Source organism: Grus americana, chromosome 2 (genome assembly GCF_028858705.1).
Source record: "Grus americana isolate bGruAme1 chromosome 2, bGruAme1.mat, whole genome shotgun sequence".
Taxonomy (NCBI): Eukaryota; Metazoa; Chordata; class Aves; order Gruiformes; family Gruidae; genus Grus; species Grus americana.
In genome coordinates this window covers 91,989,935-92,011,899 of record NC_072853.1, presented here as the reverse complement: position 1 = coordinate 92,011,899, position 21,965 = coordinate 91,989,935, and the positions used below count along the sequence as shown (strand labels likewise).

At 38.1% G+C, this 21,965-nt stretch overlaps 1 protein-coding gene across 1 annotated transcript in view; it reads right to left on the bottom strand.

Moving 5' to 3' along the window:
* Positions 1 to 21,965, bottom strand: part of GMDS (GDP-mannose 4,6-dehydratase) — a 433,308-nt gene that overhangs the window by 329,511 nt on the left and 81,832 nt on the right. The gene's annotated exons all lie outside the window — the stretch shown is intronic.

The window sequence follows — 21,965 nt, the reverse complement described above, 5'->3', positions numbered from 1 at the left end:
GCTTTCAGTCAGAGAACCGTGAATCAACACCCAGCAAGACACAGTTGCCAGTGCCTCACAAAATTTCAAAAGTAATCAGATTATACCGAAGAGATTTAAGGGCATTACTTTTAAAAAACCCTCTATTTTGCTCACACAGGTATAAAACAGAAAAATGCTTGTTCATCCATTTATTAAATCCATCTCAGCTGACTTACTAAAAGAACCTTTTGTCTGCTATTTTCATAGACCTTTACCTTGGTCTCACAGCCAGGGAAAAGCTATAATAAACTCCTCATTCATGGAGATACATAACAACAACTCTTTTCACTAGAAGTCCACAAAAGGTCAGAATTGTCACCAGAACAGACAGTGAAGAGGCAGTTCACTTTCCTAAGAACAGCTAAAACAAGGGTAAATTGAGTAAATCAGGACCTGTGACTTTTTGCAGCAGTTTTTAAGCTTTGTTTTGCCACCGAAACAAACCCCAACCCACTTCCCCCCCCACCAAAAAAAAACCCCACCCACAAAACCAAAAGTACCCTCCAAACAGTACTGTAACTCTGACGTCCTGCAATTTGTCTCCCTATTGCTCAATGAAAATCTGTCTTTAGATTTCAAAACAGTTTGAGATTTCTTCTTTAGACCTCCAGGCAACGAGCTACCACATGCCAAACTGTTCTACTGATCCTTCGAGCCATAAGAGTCTTATTACTAGCCAAAACAAGGGCACAAATCCTACCACTAGAAATGTATTCAGGGGTATTTATAGCCCCAGACTTTGCAATTAGCTACTGTTCTTCCCAAAGAATTAGTAAAAATGTGTGAATTCACCTGTGGAAGCTCGACTTTGCACCAGCTATTCCGCAGGTTAGGAGAATGGAAACCAGCGTCCCTTACCCTGCTCGGTCAGTCCCCTTGCAGGATTTATGCATCTATTCTTGTGCTGCTTTGTTGAGTCCAATCGTGGCATTAGGCAGCTACCTATTCCAGACCTCTGGCTGCAGTCACGCCATTCTCATCCCAAAGCAGTATCATCATTAGCAGCAACAGCAGGCAGCACCTTCTCAGGAAAATACTAGGGCTAAGTCCCGGACAACCTGAGAGAAGTTTCCAATGCATTTTTGCTCTAGTGGTTTTAGAGCTTCCAACAGGAGGACAAAGGGAGGTTTGGTGGCAGTGGTACACTAGGAAACCAAGTCAGGTCTCGTTAAAGATCCATTTGTTCTTTGCCAGGTTAGTAGTGAGTGAAGAGGTGGGGAAATGCCGGTACAGCTTCTGCCTCTGCTACGTCTTCCCACGCCCAACTAGGAGAGCTGATGAGAATCTCCAGGAACTTCAGAACTACTCCTTGAACCTCCATATGGCACAGACTGAACTTGTGAGACTGGAAAAAACCAGCGCTTTTTTAAACTTGAATTTTGGAGTATGAAGTAGCTACTCAATGACATGTACAAAATATTTATCTGCAAGTCCATATCTTCAGTAAAAAAAATTTTTTTGAACTCTAGGAACAATTCTCAGGGTTTGTTTTTCCTCTTTCGGTTATTTAGAATACCAAGACCTCCCATTATTCATGTGGTTTTTGGGGTTTGGGTTCCCACCCACACCCTTCCTTTGCTGATGATCCAACTATCTCCAATACATTTTAAGGTTTATGTAAAAATTTTGACATTTGGGTAAGATAAGCACAACACATCAGGTTCTCCTAACCCAAGAGCTGCCTACACTTTGTTCCTGTGAGCAATTTGGAATTTTGTTAACAGCTCGACATCTGTACTTCACCATGCCATAGCTATTGACGAATAACAAGAAGAGGAACACTCAAAAATTCTCCAAGACAATTTAAAAGTAAAGTAAAAGAAGAGGCTTTTTTTCTTCAAAGTCTGAATAAGATTTTGCAGATGAAAAGCAATTGCTTGCATATTGCAAACACAAAAACCAATGAAAATAATTTTCAGTCTATTTGTATACACCATAAATCAGCTAAATCATACTAGAAAAACAGGACTTAATACCATGAACTGCAAAGATTTTAATAAATGAGCATTGCACCACCCTGACTATCAGAACCTTAGAGCTTGCTCTCACTTCTCAACGGTCAGTGGTGAGGAAAGAGTTAAATCCCAGGCCTGCTACTTTTAACCTAGTATTTTAGCCATTAGAATTTGTTCCCTACTTATCTCCCTTTTGCTCCTAAATATTTTTTCAACAGTGTTGATTGCTCCAAGGCTCCTATCTGCAAAACTCTAATGAAACTACAAGAAGCATTTAAGCTTAAGGTTGAATTATCAAGTATTTTCAGGATATAGAAAGCAGGAAACAGCAACACATTATGTAATTCAACCATTATATACTGCCATAATAAATATTTAGAAATTCCAAGACTTTCTAAAGAAGCCTTTCGTGCACAGTATCAGCATTCATCCCTTCAGGGTGTAACATGCAGACTGCTTCTCCACGGGGAGTTTTATCTTATTTCATTTTCGTACTGCATTCCACCTCTATGTCGCCAACCAAATTGTTTCCTGTTTTATTGTACAGAAGACCAAGAAAAAGTTTAGTAGTCACTATCTACTTTTAATGCATACTGATGAAATTACCTAGGGCATCTAATATATCTACTGTTATTTAACTGTAGGAAGTTGAGAGGGTCACAGAAGGTCCAAAATACTGTATTTTTACACCTAATTTTTATGTCTAATATTTAAAAATACTTTAACATGTAGTAGAATTCCTTCATTTCCACAGTGAAAACTTTGTATTTATGTTTTTATGGGTATTGAACACTTCACTCACTTAAGAAGGAGGACTGTCACGTAATTCAGGAGGTACTTTATTTTGTCTGTCAAGAACAACATTGCAGCCTTGGCTACATTACAACAATGTATAATTATGATGAATATATAATTATTATGAACACTAGCACAATTTTCCCCTTCTGAAAAGGGACAGTTTCTCTAACTAGATATCATGAAGCACAAGTCTGGGGAAAAAAAATATTTTTCCAGTTTTTAAAAGAATGTTATTATCAAAATAATAATAATGTTTTAAAAATTTCTCTATCCTCACTTATTAGACATCAAATCCGAAGTAAAAATGTATTTAAAAAAATCGCTGAGTTAAATTATGATAAACTGAGTTACAGAGGCTTCCCACATCCTAACATAGTTTACTAGACCAAAGAGAGAACTAGAAGGAAAATATACCAGCTCCTGAAATCTGCAATATCAGTGTTATACGAAAGGAACGACCAACAAAGCTTTAACGGCAGTAACTTGTGGTTTTGATAGGTGTGGTTCACATAGCAAATAAAACGTGAACCCATAGTTCTTTCTAAACAGCCTATTAGCTAGCCCGTTGCTCAAAGGTGCAATGGAAAGAACAGCCCTCAGTGCAAAGAGGCCTTACACAAGCTCATGCCTACTCTGCATTACAGATGTTCACAGCTGAAAGTGTTATTCTTACGTCTACACTTATGACAAGAGTCACTATCATCTCGACTGCTTGAATTAGCAATTACTATTGGTACGCTAAACAAAACAATGTCGCTGCCTAATGAAACAACTAATGCTTTGTTTTCTATTCAAAAGACGTATATCAGTTTCCCTACTGACACGGCGGTGAGAGGAGGGGGAGAAACCATCCTTCCCTCCTCCTGTCAAAGGAGCAGGCTCCGGCCACGATCAGAAACACACCAGGCAGAGCGCTGATCTAACCAGACGCATCAAGTGCTATATGTACCTGTAGCGCCAATGGAGAAGTACGTTGCTGACCTAGGCAACAAAAAAGTCAACATAAATTTGGAGCAATAAAAAAAAATCCATTTTTTTTAAAAAAAACAAAAGCAAAAAACCAGCAGTCTCCATGAACTTGAGGTACAGCTGCGTCATGACTGGAGCGTGCTAATAATAGTGCCTGACACAGTAAAAACAGTTATCACATTGCAAAGTCTGAATTATTCCCACAGAACACAACACTTGAAAAATCCTAAAACATTTATTTTTCCAGAGCAGTTTTATAAACATAACCTAGTCATTAGAATATGCAAGTATACCTTATAAAGTCACCCCTGCAATACTTATTAAGACTAAGTGGCTGTAACACGTACATTCTGGTGGGGAAGCATACGTGCCTCTCAGACCAGCCCATCTTTGAACCTCTCTACTGCAGCTCATGCTTTGAAGTAGGAAACCATAAAAGGGAAGCTGTTGCTTTCTTCACTTCACGTACAAGATGAAAGGCCCTTACAAAATGTACGTAGGATACCACAGCAACAGATCTTACAAGAACACAAGAAACTCAGAGGAGCTGCAGTCCTTGCTGCACGGACCTTCAAATCTACATCAGCAGCACAGTCCAAAGGGAAGACCAACGCACCGTCCTACCTGCTTGATGCAGCTAATCCCTGCTGCTTTTCACTATGCAAATAAAGTTGTTCCTTGAAAGGCAGATGGATACTCTCCACTGAGTAAGTTTGTTTAAAATGAGCTAGCTCAAGGAACAGCAGCGTCTTAGCTACAGATGTGCTGGAACGTGCTGCAAAAGTGTGGGTCTCTGGAGGAAGGATTTGCAAAAAGTTAGACATATAGAATAGAAGAGAGAAGGTTCTGGTTTTAAAGATTATTATGCATAAGGCACATCTGGTTTGGGGGTAAAAGGGTAGGAAAGGCATTTTGTATCCACTATCAGCTGCTCAGCAAAGACCTTAAGTCATCACAGGTGAAGCGGGATGGTGGTTTGTAGGTGGTGAAACAGCTGAGGGCAAGCAAACAATTTACACCCGACTGTTTTCAGCTGAGAGACATACTGTTACAATATTACTTTTTTAAAATTAAAGATTTTGCAATTAAAATTCTGAGCTATGGGGCAAAGCTACTCTAAATCCAGTGGTATTTAACCAGGAATTATGCAGTAGACCTTGCCACTTACAAACTTTAAAATCAAATCATTTAAAGACAAAAAACCAACATGAAGAATATGTAACGTTACATGTAGCTTCTCATTAAAAAAAAAAAACCAACCAACCCTCACAGAAAAATACTCTTCTTGTACCACTCCACAGGAGGTTGTTGGGGTTTTTTTTAATTTACTTTAAATATAAAGTCAAAAATGACAGTAGCAGTATTACAGCACACAGGCTGTGTTACAAGCCATAGAAGGGACTGAAGCAACAGTCTACTCAGGTACCAGCTGCGTAGCACACAAGTTTCTGCATGCTTGGGATCATCTTCTTCTGAGCAACACCTGAGAAACATACAGAAAAATAATTCCATAATCTCCTATAACACAAACAATACATCCTAAAAAAAAATTCCTCTGTGGAATTTTGAGTACCTAGAGTACTCAAACAAATCTGGAAAATGTCCCTGCTCATTGCAGGGGGGTTGGACTAGATGACATTTAAAGGTCCCTTCCAACCCTTATGATTCTATGATTTTATTTAATACACAATTTACAGCCTCTTCCCTGCTTTCCCTCCACACACACACCTACATTCCTACATGCAATTGGACTTTCCTGACCAGGGGACTACAGTGGCCTGCAGCTACCTTTTATTTAGGTTTGACAGAGATGCAGGAATTTATTCAGTTTAAAAATTGAATTTAATTCAAAAATTTGGTTCTTGAAGTTGCCTGGAGAATATTTCTCTTCCAGGAACCATAGCCTAGGATCCGACTTGCTAAGTACTGTACCTCTGCACTGATGGTCTGCTGGCATACAGCTGTCATGGAGTTCATCTTGTGAAACGTGAGGTTCATGTCTCCAGCACCTGGGATGAAGCCCAGGTAGGCCATTAGTAACCAAAACAAATATTCTCAGAGTTGACTTGGAACTAAAAGGGAGATCTGGCTCAGGTTGAAGGCACTCACAGGGTAACTGTAATGATGAGAATTATACCTGCTTCAGCTTTTGCACCCTACGTGGTTGTGTAGTTATAATGATATGTGGTCACAAGTCACCATAACCAAGTTTGTTCCTGTAAAATGCAGCACAAGTTACTGCTGCAACAAAACCAGACTTTTTTTATATATATATATATATATATATATGTATATTAACAGTCTGACAGAGGGCAAATGCCCTGGGAAAAAGTATTCTCTGTCATCTTTTAACCATCCTACTTCTATCAGTCTTTATCCGGAAGCTGATTTTGGCTAGATAAAGCTGAAGGATGATGCCGTTTGCATTTGCCAGTTGGTTGGGGGTTTTTTGCATATGGGCTAGTACTTCTACCTGTATTATCTCACAAGCCCCTGCAACCAACTCAGGTGCCAAACAGCAAAGACAGAAACCTAAGCTGTGGAGGACTCCACATACATAGGAGTCTGTAGATTAAAAAAGACTGACGTGAGGCATTAGCCCTGGGGAATCTCCATTTACCTTTAAAATCACCTTGTCGGCAACAGAATTATTTAGTGATCAGTCATATCAAGGAAAAGGTACAACAGGATGCTGATGGGGGTTTTGTGCATGAAACCACCACTCAAAAAACATCACCCCTACACTGAGCCTTGTTTTTATGCTTGCAGGGCATTTGTTTATTTTTGATTTTAAAAAAGGTGAGGTCCAGACACCCACTTTTGGACATAATGGAACAATTTCCTAACTTGGTCTGAGGGGAGGGAGCGTGTGGAAAATCAGTTTCTCTGTCAAAGTGGAAACAAGTGCATGTGGCAAAATACAATGTTCCTTTCCAAATTTCACTGTATACTAGTGTCATACTGTTTAACGTGCAGACAAATGGGTGGCTTCCCTCCCACACGTATCCTATATTCCCCTTCCCACTAACGAAGCCAGATCTGCAAAACTATCCAGAAGCAAGAGTAGGCTGCTACAGATCACCAAGCTTTCAGTATCTGTATATTTTGTATTTTTACATCTTATTATTGTTGTAGATAGTTGTATCCACTAGCCCCCCTGGGATAAGGTTTGGCCTATTTTTCAAGAGCAACTTGAAGATTAGGAGGTGGGAACAGATGGTTCTAGTCAAAGCCTTTTAAATCAGTTCCAAAGTGTAATATTTTCACATAGTCCCCACGCTTACCACCCATCTAAAAAATAAATAAATAAATAAGAAGAGAAAAGAGAAAAAACCCACCGCCTTAGATCAAAAAGTGACAGAAAAGGAGAAAAAAGATGAAACAGACTAATTTATTCAGTCTGGGGTTTGTACTTTAACTTGATAAATTTTAATAAGTAATGAAACACCCAATCTACTACACTTGTATTATTATCATTACATTTATCACATGACGTGACGAATACTTGAAATCTTTGGCATTACTAATATATGGAAAATAGCTTTGATGGCATTCCAAGTAATTCATCTGTGCCACACAATGCAACTAAGTGTTATAACAATGCAATTGAACATGCATAAAATGTGGTATCTAAGAATAACAATTTAAGAAACAGTTAACAGAGCACTCGTTTCTGCTATCCTATCTCTTTATAATTCCATGCATCTTTTGTTCCCCACACAGTGCTGTAAAGAAACAAACCAGGGAAAAACAAAACCATAAAAGTTAGGAGATAAAACACATCTGATTAATAGTCAAATCAACAGTGCAGATAGCATAGCCTCCAGATTTCACTGCCTGTCAGGCAAGCAATTTCTCACTTCAAACACAGCATTTTAAAAATAATTACAAGATGTTTCTATGTTAAGAGAAATACAGTAATTAGAACCCTGCGGGAGAACTACCATTTTACAAAGGTCTTTTAAATCACAGCCATTGACAAAATAACTATCTCCTTATTGCCCTCTCATTTTCAATCACAATTTCTAAAGCAAAGGTTTTTAAAACTAGTTCTAAATGTTACATGACAGAATGAACAAGAACACTAATACATGTACTAATAACACTTTCAGTAAAGGAAACAGTGCGGGCGGGCCACTACAGACTGTCAGGAAAAAATAAAAATCTATACACTTCAGTTTCCCCTTATTTATAGGTTACACTTACAAATAATCACATCTGTGCTTCATTTTTGAAATGCATCCACTTGCGTTTATAGCAAACACTTTTAACCACAATTTTGTTAGATACTGACAAAAACTATATCTTAAATGAGATTTAATTTAGCAAGTGTATAATTTCTGATTTTATACAAATCTAATCAACTTGCACAGATTGATTCGTGTAGATTGAAAGCTAAAGCAAGCAAAAAAATTAGCACTAATTCACAACGATCAAGAATCTACAGCAACCACCACCAATGCTGCGCAAACACAAGTCCAGTCAAAGCCAAGAAAGAACACGTTAGAAAGCTTAGTCTGAGGTAAAGCGTCTAATGACGTATTAGTGGAAGTGAGTCGGAGATACATTTCCACCTAACTGCTTCATTTAACTTCTGTTCTAACATTACGGCATGATACTGCCGTCCAGAAGAGATGATGTAACCACAGCAGAGCCCACGTAGGGTTTAGAAGATGCGTGAAGAAGTAGCCACCCCTGTGCCGAAGGTCTCGCAACGCGTTCGATACGGCAGGTAGAGGTGAACGCACAACCGAACCGAGCGGCACCTGAGCAAAGGTCTACTCACGGCCGGGTTTCCACGCACCCCTGCGCACCTTGGCGTGTTCTTGGCAAACTCGTAGGCGTTGTGAATGAAAGCCGCTTCAAAAAGTTTGAAAATTATTTGTGAAGTTTTTATTCATAACAACATTTAATTACACTATGGAAAAAAGTTCCTCTTCAAATATTAAAGACAAAATGTTCATCCTTCCGCACCCCGCACAAAACCAAAGGCACCCGCCTACTTACAAAAGAATCCAACCATAAATTAAAATTTAAGCTACACTTAATTAAGGTTCAATTGCTTCCTTGCCTTGAAATGTAATTATGTTTTCAATATATTGTTCTTGTGACGTTTAAATCAAATTATTTGCACTCCATGGCATTAGAAAGCCACATGTTTCGCTTTGTTAACAGTGCAGTTTGTGAATACGTTAACATCTAACAGTAAATATGCACATGTAACATGTCATTAAGAAAGATACCCCGCCTATGAAAATGTTAACGTTTGCTTACAGAAGCAAAGTCAACTTTAATCTACACTTGCTGACAGAGAGGATAATACATAGCAGACAATTCCGTTTTATCCGTGGGTCTCACTATATTAAACTTTCTTTTGCTTCCCCTCCTCACCACTCTTTTGTTTTGTTTTAAAGCAAACCATTCGTGGATTAAAAATATTTCAGCTTTATTAAGGAAACCACAGAATCAGTGGAAAAATTGCCCTGTGAACGAGGACGGGTTTTCATGCTAGATAGTGTTACATGTATTTTTCAGCCGTTAAATTGCAACAATATTACTGTTCTTAGATTACTAAATCTACACTGACACTATCATAAATTACTTCTGTTGATCAGTTGCATATCATTATTGTGAAATTTTGACTTCAATATGGCTTGATGCTAATCATCAGATTTGCAATTTTTATTTTAAGTTGAAGCATTGGAGAGAAAGTTCAAGTTATTTGCTTTGATTTATTTAGTATAAAGAATATGCTACACTAATATTTATATAATAAATAAATAATAAACTACTTACACAATTTAAACAGGGTTAACAGTATGAAATTCTCCAAAAACTACCCAAAGTGTTGGTCTTCAACTGACTCGTATGGCATTCTTTTAAATCTTAATTATCATCCAAAGTTTACAGTCCAACTTTCAAATGCATATTTCTCATCACTAAGTTATTTAATAAAAATAATGCAGCAACAACTATAGTAACACTATAAAATGCAATTACTCACTGGAACTTGCGATAGTCAGTAACGATACTCTGATACATCTAAATGTGACAAGACAAAAAATGCACACCACCTAGAAATACCGATATCTGAACAAAGTCAAAGTATTAGACACAGAACAGTAACAAAACCCTGTAAGAAATACTCCCAAGCACTGCAGAGAATCCCTTCCAGTGACTTGAGTGGCCTTCAGATCAGACCTCATGACAAGTCAATCAGTCCCATTTTCTTTCATTAAAATTATTGCAACCAGCTTCGGGACAATCTAGTGCGTGGAAAAAAAAAGCTGAAAGGTTTTACAGAATTTCTCATGCAGTATGTTTGAAAAGAATTCTCATTTATCAGCTATTTACATACCATATTGTTTCAATTAAGTAGTACCTTTTGAAATCTGCAGGAAGACATATACCGTTGTACTTCAGATAAAATTTGCAAGGACTGCTACTATAATTAAAGTTTATACATGGAAGAGATTATAGTATAGAAATGATCAGTACCATAAATAATTAGCATCTTACATTATCCTCTACCGAATGCAATTTTTAGTATCTATTTTTTCAGCAGAATTGGCATTTTAGATAATGTGGTTTTAGTAAACTAACCGAACCTTTTACTAGCTCCATAGGCTCAGGTGTGCTGAATGCACGCAATGTTTTCAGGAGCACTTTTTAGAGCTTTGCAATTAAATTTTACTGCCCAGCTAACTAAATACACAGGTTGCATATGCCTTGTAATTAAAATACATCATTTCTGGAGGATGTTCTTTGCCACAGTGGAGTTTTAGAGACAAGTCAAAGGAAAAATATTACACCTATATAAAATTAGAAAAGCTCCACAGAGCTCAGAACTTGTTACACACACGCAGAGCTGTAAAAAAAAATTCAAGAATATTAAGCATATTAAAATCTTTAAAGCAATGTTTCAAACTTCTAGCATCCTTTAATTTGTTTTTACATCCTTGTTTGATGCTGTATCCTTTGTTCTGATGCTATGCCAGTGAAATTGCATCACCATCAAGCAACATTATGCAAGAATGTCTAGCTAAAATTAAAATGCTATTTCTCAGCATCACGGTTACAGGCAAAAATGCAGTTGAGGCATTCACAATGCAATTATGCAAGCCAATATATTCAAGTTAATACTTAATGAAAAAATAAGGTAATGGAAAGCTAGTATGGGTAGCTGTATAGGAAGATAAACCACTGGACTGCTCCTCCTGTTGCTCTAACTACACTTTTGGAGTCCGAGTCTATTGCCAAAGATGCTCAATACAGCTCCACTTCAAAAAAGTCAGAGTGATAAAAACTAATAGAAGTTGAGGAGTTCTTCATGTAATGGCAGACAGGACTGAATTTAAATAAATAAATAAATATGTTTTCCCAAACAATTTGCTGTTATGTAACACACACCTAACTTCTCTGCAAAACAAGCTACATGTTAGGGCACAAACACTGATAAAGATGTTTTCTCTCTCTCTCTCCAGACTCAAGTGTTTTGTACAAGCAGGGAACGCTCAGTTTTCCCTAAGTTATAGCTCTTCTTCATCTCTGCAGAGAATAGAGAAATTTCCTAAATAACTGTTTTCTGCCTGCTAAAATATAACACAGCAGCATCACAATAAGATTAAACGGCAGCACCACTATTTAAACCAATCTGATTCCTAATCCAAATGGATTATCAATAAATACCAGCTGTACACTGTTTACAAAGTAAACAATCATCTCATTCACGGGAGACACTCAAGATGCGATATTCCATACAGATTCCCTCTAGATCATTGCTATAAATAGAAAAATGAACACAACATCAACTGAGTCTAAACATCCCAAAATGACAACTTAGATTTTTTCCTAACTGATCTATTTTTCAACATGGCTAAGTTGAACAACTATGTCTTTTCCCAACGTCCACAAAGTTTATTGACACTGATGAAGTAACAAAAGAAAAAAAATATCTCATTACAGGTCTGGAACTCAAATTATGCTTCATCTTCAGTTTCTAAAATGTTCAAGGAAAAATAGAAACCTGTGTCCACCGACTATTGTAGCAGTGGAATTAATCCCTGCTGATATAAATGCGTTCTGTCACTCCTGACCACACAGCCGTTCTAAATCACAGGTTCTGTGAGCTTAAATGTGCGCGTCTCACTGCAACGGTTCTTTGACAGGAATGTTTTGTGTGCTTTAAGTTATCTCTATCCTGTTTTAGACTAAGAAAATAAGCAAAACCATTTTTACGGCCGAAAATATTTTATTTCTCTTGTTTTGCATGCCTGTAAAACATACCGAGTAGCTTTAAGACACACAGTGCATTTCTTCCACAGATGAAGGAAGCTGAGAGGATACACATACACTTTTAAAGCTGCATAAACCACAAAGCCAAACTTACACAGAACAAAGAACAAATCTAGCGTTACTCAGCAGGACGACTAGAAACATGCACGCACACATACACCCCAGCAGTCCTAATAATCCTAAAGGAAAAAAAGAAATACTGCTTTGTTATGCAAATATACCATTTCAAAATTGAGAAAATTAAATGATGTCATTCAAGCTAATATCCTTACCTCAATGGAAAAAGAGGCAAGAGACAACAACAACCCTTCCTCCCCACCAGCCCCCTCACAAACACTTATTTCAGTGAGGTTTGGCTTAAGCAGGAGTCTGCAGCACTTAGCCCCAAGAACTGCAGAGAGAGTTTTGGAACTGCTTATTTCAAAAAGTCTGCATTTGTTCTGCCAGCCTAATTTATCTCAATAATCAATGTAATGCATGTATTATTGCACATACACAGACATTTCATAGATTCCATTTATAGTGTTTAGAACAGCAACTTAGTAAATGGTTTCTAAAAAAATATAAAACCAACCACGTTATTTCTTCCATGATTTTAATTAATATGCCTCCGTGGATGCATGTTCAGAGGCACAATAAAAATTTTAACACATGACATACCAAATTAATTTAATACTTAGTAAGAGGGAAAAAATGGATTAAGATGGCTTCATATTATTACTCATCCAACAAATCATACGCATTTCCTTCATTTAACAGCAGTGCTTTACCAGTGTTCTAATAGCAGATATTGCATAGAATTTTTTTATCAACATTTTTCTTAAAACGGTGACTTTCATTTTAAGATATTAAATAGAAATTTTAAAAAAAAAAAAAAAAACAAACTGAAACACATGCAGACCCACTCATCCAGCTGCACGAACAGCAACTTAACCATAATGAAAAAGCTCCCGAAGTCAGAGCTATTACATTAGCACTTTCTATAGCGTATGATGAATGATACTGAAAATCACCTACTCTCCTGTCTTATCCTGATCTCAGTAAACTGTAGCAGCCAGCATAAGTTGCGATACTTCAAAGTGAATCAAATACGCTTTTCTTTAAACCTGTAAGTAGTAAATTACATGGTGGTTTGGGTTTCTTACTAGCCTGCTGAAGGGGGTGGATGGATCACTAAAATATCAAGTTTGAGAAAAAGAAACATTATATGAGAAACAAGTTATCACAGTAGAAACCTGCCAGGTATCACCAAGTTGTTCTAACAGTTTTTCAGGCAATTTGGTTACAAAGCATCTGCTTACAGAAAGTAAAACCCCAATTTTGGTCCATCAGAAATATAAACAGCAAAGCTAATGCTAAGCCAGGACGGTTACAATCAGAGCTGTAACAGAAATAAAATGCTTTGTAATTTTAAGTTACAAATATGCACCCCATACTGACTTCTCCAGCCTTGACATAATTTCTAGACTAGTCACACTATAATAATTTCTCAACTTCTTTTCTATTCTCCTACTATGATATCTTAAAATTCCAGGGCTTGAGCAATCATTGACATCAAAGACAAAGCCTTCAATTCCACCTTTTATTTTGGGATCGTCCTATAAAAAAATTTAGATGCAGATGAGTATACAACAAAATATGTTAATGCCTAGATGACTGCAGCTATTTTGCAGCCACTAATTTTGTACATAATAAATACTAAGCCAAACACTGTGCTACTATTATTAATCAAACACTTCTAGAGACAGATCTGCAGCTTGACTCATTTTAATAGCAAATCTAATTTTGGGGATCAGAGCAGAACAAACTGCAGCTCTTTTCCTAAAAACGCTGACATTTGAGCAAACCTTACCAAAGAATGCTTGCCTGATTGAGGACTGACATTTCCTTTCTCTAACTCGTTTAACTAAAAAATAGGCATTCTGGCCAACTCCTACAGTACCCCAAGGCAGCTGTATATCACTTTCAGTTGCAACTTGTGAATACTTTCTTTTTCTTTCTGTCTCTTTATTTTGACATGCATATTATGTTAGCTGATTTCAATCATGTTGCGTGAGTGGATGACATACCTTAAAAGATTAAGTTTTGCCACCTGGGACTATTCCAGAAATTCAGTACTTTATAGCATCTCATACCCTTCTTCATCCTCTATTCGCCCGCATTATCAATAGTGGCTTTCTTTCCTATTTTATGCCTAACAAGTTCTTCAAGGCTGCAGTTGATACAAGTCAGCTTGAAGTGTCATTCCCACTACAGGATGGAGCTGCTCCATTGTGTACAACACTCTGCTGCCATCTATTTGACACAAGAAATACAACGCTGCGAATGTCGCAACTGGTTTTGCCTTCCTTTTCCCCCAGCCTTCTCTTCCCCAGCAGCAGCTGTTAGAGGAAAACTACCAGGGAAGTTTTTGATCACTCCTTCCCGGCTCATCCCCAATCACAAAAATCACTTCAGCAATCACTTTTGCACTTAAAAAGCTACAAATTACAGCAGAGATTTGATTATTGAAAATAAAAATAGAATTATATAATAAACCACTCTTCCCTAAAAAGGGAATCCACCTTAACAACCTTCTTCCATTTATAACCTCAAACAAGAGGCCAGTTCTAAAGTTCATTTTAAAGCAATTATTTTAAAATTTAAATATGTAGCAATAGAGCTCATCAAGGGCTCAATTTCAACAGCTATCCAGACTGGGGCTGGGCATTGAACAAACAAGGATTCGCTGGCCGTACCCCTTCACTACACCAGACTTAAAATTCAGAAGTCAGTTTAGGAAGTCAAATTACGAAGCCTTAAAGTAGAAACCACACACAAAGCATGAGATGAAGGAGGTGGTGCTTTATCCATCATCGGGGTCACAAAGATAAACACCACTTCATTCATCACAGCGTTCAGCCTGCTTCATATGCGACTGCACAACACAGGAACAGAGGCTAAAAAAAAACCCCCCTCCCTTACTTGCATTTATAAGACATCATGCAGTAGACACCCACTGAAATACTAATAATCTTCAGTTACAGATTCATGACAGCGTATATTCTGCTCTTAATTACCAAGCCATATGGAAAAGTCCTGTTTCAGGGCTCAGTGTGGTCCTTCTCACATCCCTGATTAAGTACTCAAATACTTTTTTTTTTTTTTTTTTTTACACGGTTGCTTTCCTGATACATTTAAATAACTTATTGGTAGAAATGTGCTTCAGCATTTACCCTGGAAATGATCCATAAGAGAAAACAACAAAACAAAAGCTTAAAAAAGCAAAAATGTAGCAAGTTATTCACACAACCTATAAATAAGGTCACTGTGATCTAAAAAAGCATAAAGAACCCTTGTGTATTTTCCTATAGAGGGGTGAAAAAATACCCTACCTCGGAGCAGAGATAGGGAGAAAAGGAGGGGTTTTGGTGAAGGAGGGAGGGTGAAGGTAATGAGAAAATGAGAGAGGTGGAATAGGAGGGCACAGAGGCAACACCAGCCTGCAGCAAGTCATGAGAGATCTTGCGGTATTAAAACATATCCATAAACATAATACCTTAATTTTCTCTTTGGCGTTGACATAAATAGTACTTGGTTTGGGGAGAATTTGTTAATGCCTGTATTTGATAATACATACTAGTAGCACTGAGTGCGTTACTCCATTGTTCTTTTTATGTATTCATAACATTTGCAGCCATAATATATATGTTTAACTATTAAAGTTAATCTGTTTAATAAAATTAATAGTCACACTAAGATCCTTAGTAACACTTGGTTTTAAATCTATTTACTCTGACAATACAAGCCACAATTACAAAGATTGTGTGAAGTTGGCATAAATATTTAGTGGACCAAGTGAAGAGACAGACAAAATTCCAATTGCTAGCTATTACTGGGATTACCTTCCTTTCTAGGCCACATACAAAATCTGTTGCAACAGGTACCACAAGTATTATATTAAAAAAAATTGCCCGGAATAATTCAAGTGTAAAACGACCTAAAACCTGGTTGTTTAAAAGGAATTAGATTTCTTGAAGAGCTGAAGCTGCACACCACAGAACAACACAAATAAGCATTGGAAAGAAACACTGGAGAGGCTTATTCTGCCCTCTGGTGCACTCCATCCCACAAGGACACAGCATCCTGCACAAAACCCAGAAAAGCACCCGAGCAGCTCCAACAGCCTCAAGTTAAAGCAGTTAAAGGGTTTGCCGAGCTACATTAAAACTGTTCAGCGCCTTCCAGGATCACACCCTGGATTATTGCAGCACAAGAAAAAAAAGCAGTAAAGCATTCTGCAGGACAGAAGGTAGGCCAGCTAATTTTTATTCCTTTGTATTTACAGCAGAGAGCCTAATTGCCCTGGCTAAGGACCAAGACCCCATCACGTAAAGCGCTGTGCAAATACAGAACTTGCCGGTTTGCATAACAATTTTCCAGTGAGGTTGTGTTCACAAGGTCGGTCTTATGAGCTGCCACCACCAGCAAATAGATGACAGGAGACGGACAGGTACCCAAGCATGTCACAGAACACGGTACCACAGGCCCACGCAGGGATCCTACGCTAATCAAAGGTACCCCGGGGCAGGAGGTTCTATATTTATAGTCTTACTATAGCACAAATCAGGTTTGGAAACTCATTTTTTTGGCTAATAAAATGAACTGCCATACATGCTAAATTAGGGGTAATTTGATATCATCTTGAGACAAAACATTCTATAAAGCATAACTATAAAATTCTCTAACTCCATAAAATTAAGGTCTGTTAGGCTTATTTTTCCCAATGAATAAGTCTTACTACATGTCTACAACAGAGTGCTGCTAATATTCTTCACAATTAACTATGCTAGGTCTTGTTACACTGAACAGCCAAACTTCTTGTTTTATAAAATACAAAAAAAAAAAATCCATTAATTTTCTCAGAAGCTGTGAGCTTTTGTGACATTCATAACAAGCTTAAAACCTATGCAATAATATAACAGCACAACAATGCATACTGAACAATAAGAACCATGAGGTACAGTACATAAAACATTTATTAAGCTGTAATGCACGATTCTAAGCCTTGTTACTAATGCAATAGTGGAAAAGCTTTACAATTAATTCCTTGAATTATTTAGCCTGCAGTTTCATATAAGCAAGATTGTATCAAATTAAAAAACAAACAACTTTTGCCATGAGGAAGCATTGCAGGATCGGATCCAGACTGGGTAAGTACATAGTTAACATCTAAGCACGTAAGTAGCATCATTAAGATTAGTGATCGGTATTTATGTGCAATAAAAAAAAAAAATCCACCCTAGAAATTAGTGGGGAACATGCCTGTTTAATACCTGGGTTACAATACCAAAACACATCTCCAGCGCAAAAGAATGATTTTCAGAATGAATCTACCAATGGCAGCAATCACTAGAAGGTATTTTATTTCAGTGTTACTGAGATGGTTAAAGCCAAGCCAAACCAAATTGAATGGTTTTCAAAATAAGGATCCTAACAGAGACTTGTTCTGTAAGGAGGGTACATTCCCCAACCTGGCTATTGACCAGCATGAGGACAGACCCTGAAAGCATCCCAGAACTCAGCAATCACGAAACTTCAGTTCTCAGTTCTGACTTACTTCTGGGCTAAGTTATTCATATATATATATATAATATTTAAGCTTATACCTTGACTTTCCTCATAACTAAGTACTCACTCGATACATGAAGTGGAAATACCTTCTTCAGATGAGACTGCCTCAGACTGATGCCACTCTCTGCTACAGAGACTTTCTCATACATGATTATCAACTATACTAACTGCATGGATAGCAAGGGCATGAGGGAAGAGGACTGTCCTTATAACATCACTGGTAACACCTGCAGGAGAAAGTCAGCAATAGATAGTTTTAATTATTTGATTCACTTGTGTCCTAAACAGAAGGATGCCTTCCATGCCTTGTCCCAAACACTGCCTTCCTCACCATAAAGTTGCACAGCATCTCCCACCAGCAATTGTTCATAACCACAGTTACAACTACAGGAAGAAGCATGCTGTAAAAGACTATGGTGGGAAATGAAAAAGACCACCTATCTCCCATAGGGTTCATGCTCCTCAGACCAGGAGAAGTCCAGGGATGCAAACACACTTTACAACGTGACGTAGTAGTAGTTAAGGCTTTCTTCAGATGATGGGAAGAAACCTCACATTCATAGATCCTGGTCTTCACGAGGGACTTTCACCACCCTGATATCTGCTGTAGGCACAACACATCAGGGCACAAGCACTCCAGGAGGTTTCTGGAGTGCATTGATAACCTCCTGACTGAATAGCTCACAAGAGAAAATGCTATGAACATCTGATTCTTACACTCAAGGAAAAACTGGTCAGGGCAGCCTTAGTGGCAGTGATCATGAGATGGTGGAGTTCAGGATCCTGAGAGAAGGGAGTAAGACAAAAAAGCAGGATCACAGCCCTGAACTTCAAGAGAGCAGACTTTTGCCTGTTCAGGGATCTGCTTGGTAGAGTACCATGGGATACAGCCCTGGAGAGGAGTCCACAAAAGCTGGATGATTTTCAAAGATCTCCTCCTCCAAGTTTAAGGATGGTTCATCCTGACAAATACGAAATCAAGCAAAAGTGACAGGAGGCCTGCACGATGAATAAGGAGCTCCTGACCCAAGCATAAAAGGGAAATGTGTAAATGGTGTAGGCACTGACAGGCAACCCAGGAGGAGTACAAAGACACTGCTCAAGCAGGCAGCTATAGAGGTAGGAAAACCAAAGCCCGTCTGGATTTGAATGTGGTAAAGGGACATGAAGAGCAGCAAAAAGGGCTGTTTGCAGGCCTATCAGCAGCAAAAAGATGTTCAGTGAAACATGTAAAGACATCCTTACTCAAGTGAGGGATTATATGCTAAAAGCCCCTTGATTTTTACATTTCACCTTTCAGCTAACAACGGTAAGGTTTGCTTCTTAAAATTGACTCCTGCATGTCTCCAAGCACTCATACATCTGCAAGGACTTAAAACTAAATAGAACCTTAATATTCCCTGAACCAAAGAACAAAAAATATCCTGTATGCATCTTGCAAGGTGACAAAAGACAAACTGAGTATTTACTGGCCTTTTCAAAAGTAGTTATACAGAAGTAAGGTTTTACTCTTCAATAATATGTCCAAGTTGCGTGTGTAAGGAACATCTATCACATTTGTATCTCATAAAACACATTCGCTATAAAATTTCCGGCAACAAATGCCAACAGTAAGTAGGCAAAATAACCTTCTACCACCCAATACAATTTAAAGAAGTAAACTGAGCAATTGTGGCTATCCGCACTGCAGCCAAATTGGACTAAGCTATTTAATACATCACTACTAGGGTAGCAATAACCATGAAACCGGAGCAGTTTCTTCAGTCCTACGTTTAACTGCTCAATCCAAGTTTCAAGTGCTGAAAGCAAGAGGTCTTTCACTAAGGTTACACTTCCTTTTTGCTTCAGAAATTTGTAAAAAAATATTTACCAGCTTCCCCAGTTCAAAACAACTCAAACCAAAAAATCTTACAGCACAAATACTGATGAGATCACTTGTCCTTCAGAAAAAAAATAGTTACAAGTTCACATCCATTTATGCGTGTGCATCTACTGAAACACTGCAAGAAGAGACTTTTATATAATTTTATGTAACCTAGCATTTGGATAATTGATTTTCTAGACATTCAGAGGGAAATGACTATAGAGTTATGGATAACGGAATTTAGATTAAGCCATCTGCATGCTACCTATACACAATTATAGATTATTTTTTTTAGAATCAATGTGCTGTAAACAATCACTCACATGAAACCTAATTAAATGAAAACGAATCATGGTCAGCACATAGATTCCCAAAGCACCAAAAATCAAAGCAGCAGGACGTATGAAGACTGGACAGAGAACATGAGGTTAAACTGTTTACTTAGTAACTATGAAGTGAATGTGCTACTGTTTTCTGAACATCCAGTGGAGAAGCTGCAGTGCTGAGAGCTAATCCCAATTTCTCACCAAAACAGACAGGAATGCACACTGAATAATTTGTTCCTACTGATGATATCATTCTGTTAAGTTTACTGTTTTTAATAAGGAGCAAGTTTCAGTCTTCTCTCACTTTCTCCCATGTAGAAAATCAGATCAGCCTCTCAGTGACCTACTTTATGACTCAGAGTCCTCACTATTTATGATTCACAAAAACGTCTTCTCTGACAGTATTTCCCAGACTACTGTGGGTTCATTCCAAGAACCAATTTCATCTTCATTGGTTTCCTACAGGAAACCAGACCAACTTCCTATTATTTTATTTTCCTTCATTTCAGCATGGCTCACATAAACTAACTGGAAGTGAGAGTGATAGAAAACTTTATTCTGCATAAACACAAGCCAACATAAACACCACCAAAAAATACTGAAGACGTCACTGGTTCAAAGTCACCAGAATGTGAAGCAAGCTAAGATTAGAAGTCTTTCTCCCTCCTTCCCCAAACATGATGCACACAGGCAAAACCAGTAAGTTTACATAACCGAAGCTTAATGGTAAGAGCTGTTCGGTTCCCTGATGAAGACATCCACCCCTAACAAGTGGCCAAGTTCTACTCCCTCCTCTAACATTAGGAATTGTTTTAAAATGGTAAGCACTGTTGGACTTTTTTTAAAGTCCTGTCAACACGACAGTCAGGTCCCCCAATCACCTCAAGCCAACAGACTTGGGGTGCCTAAGCGCTCTCCTCAACTGCAACAAAAGTATTACTGGAGGTGCTAGGAAGCATAACAAGCACACTCTGAAGGAGTCCATCTAGACTTCCAGTAGGACTTCTAACATTGTCTAAGTATAGGCCTCCTGAATTCAGGCTAGCTTCTAAGAGAACCATTTTAATGTCTCCTCATTGTGCTCCAAGGCACATTAGATCTCCAAAAGCCAAGACACAGTGCCAGATCTGCATTGGCTCAAAATGTTCATGCAGCGAGATACTTAAGGAATAAACTTTCCCAGAGCCCATGGCAATGTCATGCAAGAACCTGTAGTGGCACCATCACCCCCTATTCATACCGTCCCCAGTGCTGTGACTTGAGCTGGTGGCAGCTGCAGCAGCCACATGGAGATAGTTTGGGACTAGAACGTTAGTACCGCACCAACACCACCTAAGGAACACAAGTAATTTCCATGGAGACTGTTATCCAATGCACTAGTTCAAGAAATGAAATACTGGAACATCTAGCCGTGCACTGCAAATACCCAGCAAGGTTTGCTGGCTCAGGTTTTGCTCTGTAAAGCAGCAGTTAAACTGCCTTCTGGTCCAAAGCTGTCCACGGACTCATGTAGCCTTGTTCTTATACTGCTATGCCTGAGCTAATAAGCCCAACCAGGCCCATGGTTAGCACAGAGCAAACTGGATAATTTGATCATGCAAACAATTTAAAAGCAAGATTATTCTCCTTTCATTTCTATATTCTGCTGTTTGTCTTGTCAATAACGGCAGTCTTTCACCACGATTTCCTCTTGCTGTGTTTCAAGGCTTAGGGATTGATAGGAGCAACACATTGTTGGTTTTGGTTTTGTGGTTTATTTTTTTTTTTGTAGGAAGGCTGACTTTCATGAGGCTTAAATGCTCCTTCAGTTCTCACCTCAAGAGAGGACAGGAAATATTACCTCTTCAGAATACTTTCACGTTGTATAAAATAAGGACAAGGCATATGGTTGACGCATTATTTTAATGATAATTTGCTACTTGGCCACCAGTTTCAGTTTTTAAGCATGAAGTGAAGTATGACTAAGGTTTTTGCAAATAAACGGAGTTCACCTGTTACTAAACTGAGCTTTTCCATGATATAGCAATGTAGCATAACATATGTAAAACAAATTATCTGCTCTATTATTCATATTCTCACCTTATGATGCAGCAGTACTTGCCAGGGTCAAGTTACTCATTATCA